The sequence below is a fragment of the Silene latifolia genome, chromosome Y (assembly GCF_048544455.1).
Source record: "Silene latifolia isolate original U9 population chromosome Y, ASM4854445v1, whole genome shotgun sequence".
NCBI classification, from domain to species: domain Eukaryota; kingdom Viridiplantae; phylum Streptophyta; class Magnoliopsida; order Caryophyllales; family Caryophyllaceae; genus Silene; species Silene latifolia.
This window is the reverse complement of record NC_133538.1, coordinates 186,697,140-186,700,186: the sequence shown is the minus strand read 5'-3', so window position 1 is coordinate 186,700,186 and position 3,047 is coordinate 186,697,140. Positions and strand designations below refer to the sequence as shown.

The 3,047-nt window shown below is 38.0% G+C and overlaps 1 non-coding gene across 1 annotated transcript; it reads left to right on the top strand.

The window, feature by feature from the left end:
- Positions 1–998: 998 nt before the first annotated feature.
- Positions 999–1,105, top strand: LOC141636976 (small nucleolar RNA R71). The gene has a single exon (XR_012541541.1). It is a non-coding gene; the product is annotated as a small nucleolar RNA R71 (small nucleolar RNA).
- Positions 1,106–3,047: the final 1,942 nt, after the last annotated feature.

Genomic DNA, 3,047 nt, shown 5'->3' with positions numbered 1-3,047 from the left:
TTTTCTTTGAACTTTCTTCTTTTGATGATTCCCCTTCTTTGGGGCTTTGCACAATTTCTTCCTTTTCACTAGCTTTCACAACTTCATCCTCAACTTGCTCCTTCGGTGCCTCATATCTTGTACCACTTCTCAAGTGAATGGCACTAACCGTTTCATGTCTAGGGGGATTACTTTGAGGTGGTAATTGCCCCTTTTGTCTTTGTGAGCTTGAAGATGCTAGTTGAGTCAATTGTGTTTCCAACATCTTGGTATGAGCTAGAATGTTGTTGATGGTGGTGTCTTTTGCTTGGCTATGTTTTTGCATTTGAGTGAAAAATTCTTGTTGATTCTTTTGCATTTGGAGGACCGCTTTTTGGACATCAAAACCTTGGTCATTTTGGTGATTGTATGGATTTTGATTTTGGTAACCTTGGTTTTGATTGTAAAAGGGTCTTTGATTTTGGTTCCTCATGGGTGGTGGAGTGTATGTTGTTTGAGGGTTTTGAACATTTTGGCTTTTGTATGAGAGATTTGGATGGAACTTGGTGTTTTCTTTGTAAAAATTTGAATAAGGGGTACCACTTTTGTAAGCTTGGAAAGCATTAACTTGTTCGGTTGTTCCCCTACACTCACTTGGGTCATGTCCCAAAGTTCCACAATTCTCCCATATCCCACTTGGGATTGATGAGGATGCCGTCATGGCATTGACATGATGCTTTGATGTTTTTGAGTTTTCCTCAAGTCTAGCCATAGCTTGTTCAAACTTCAAGTTGATTGTGTCAATGTGAGCACTAAGTTGAGCACCCAATTGAGTAACGGAGTCCACTTCGTGCTTTCCTCCTCTAGTAGCCTTGCGAGGTCTACTATATTGTGAATTATGGACCGCCATTTCCTCAATCTTGTTCCATGTTTGATTGTCATCAACTTCGGTGAACATTCCATTTGATCCCATATTGAGAATGTTCCTAGAATCTTCATATAAACCATTCCAAAATTGTTGCACTAAAAACCATTCGCTAAGTCCATGGTGAGGACATGAGCGACAAATACCTTTGAACCGCTCCCAAGCTTCATACAAAGATTCTTCATCCCTTTGCTTAAAACCCGTAATTTGAGCTCTTAGCATGTTAGTCTTTTCCGGTGGGTAGAATTTTTTGTAGAAAGCTAGAGCTAACTTCTTCCAAGAATCTATTCCAAGGGTGGCCTTATCAAGGCCCTTCAACCATTGCTTTGCGGTGCCGATTAACGAAAAAGGAAATAAGACCCATCTTATTTGGTCTTGAGTCACGCCCGTTTGAGAGATAGCATCACAATAATCGCGTTTCCATATGAGAATGAGGGTCCTCACTAGGCAATCCCCCGAATTGGCTCCTCTCAACTAGTTGGATGAAGGCGGACTTGGCAATAAAATTACCGGTGAGATGTTGCGGTGTAGGAGTACCATTTGGTAGATTCTCCTCGGTGGGTATAGAGTGTGACGAGAATTTAGGCATTGTAGGTGGATTTTGTGGGATATTGTGTAATGGGTTTTCTTCTCCTTCTATTGCGAAAGGATTGACAAACTCACTAGTGGGTTGAACAACTTCACCAACACCTCTCAAATTCCTCCTAACAAGTCTCCTATTATTCGTCAAGGTTCTTTCGATTTCACGGTCAAAAGGTAACAAATCACCTTGTGACCTTCTAGACATGCAAAATATCAAACAACTCGAAAACAATTAGAACAAGCCTTGAGGAGTTTTACTTCCCCAAGGTGAAAAAGACACAACTAATAACAATAAAAGAAATCTTGAATCAATTAAACACCGTCCCCGAATGGACGCGCCATTTTTGATCGAGGCCATTTCGTGTTCACAATTAAGCATATGTGGTCGTTGGTCAATGGTCGATACAAAACACAATTTATACTCCACAAACAACTCTACAATTAGTAAAGAGGCAAGTAAAGGTCGGATCCCAAGGGACGGGTATTGAAATGAGAATTCTATTGTAACTAGTAGTGTCTAGGGGTGTCACAAATTGAGTTGGTGTAGAAGGTCACTAAACTAAAATAGCAATGAAAATAAACTAGCAAGATGAATAGAATAAGGGGTGTAAACAATTGATTAAAGGCACTAGGGTGTTATGGGTTCATAGGGAAATCATGGGATATGATCATACAAACATGTTCTCAAATTATAAGCAAGCAATTATTGTTGTGATGGATTGAGTTGGGTTATATCTTACAATCCTAGGAAAGTTTGGGTCCCGAAGCCGAATCGATTAGATTGTACAACACCTACAAGTCGACTTAATCTTTCCTACTCAACACATGCATGGTCTAACAAGACTCGAGTTGGGTTATGTCTTACAAGTCAAGTTGAAAAGATAGAAGATGATAGTAAATGCAAGGATTCATAGGCTTAGCATTTCATCATATATAACATGTGCATGTATTAAGATTAAAACAAGCAAGCAAATAAGATATGAAAGCATATTGATTTAAGCATGAATCATTCCCCATGTTGGTTTCCCCTAATCACCCATTAAACCCTAGCTAAGAGACTACTCACTCATTATCATGTTGATCATGCTAGAAAGGTTGTCAATCATACTAACATAATGAAACATGATGAATAAATGAAAGTAATTAACAATAATTAAAAAGGGATTAAGAGATTATACCTACTAATGATTCCAATAATAAAGCAAGAATAATAGAAGTACTTGAATCCTAGATTGAGAGGTTGTCAATCTCCCAATAATAACCCAAATAATCTTCAATTACCCAAAATAAAGGAAGAATAAGAGAGAGATTAAAGAACTAAAACTTGGATTAAAACTTGATTAATACTTGATTACAATATTGAAGAGAGATTTGATTGATATTAACTACACTAATTATTGATAAGAAGAACATGCTCCTCTAATTAGCTTAATGGGGTATTTATAGTGAAAATTAGGGAGGATGCATTAGGGTTAACTAAGGGCTAAACTAGTAATTACACTTTTTAAGTTGAGCAAGGAGGACCCGGTATTTTCTGAGAGAAGGGCTTCTCTTTTCGTAGCTTGAAGAATGAAATCCGTCT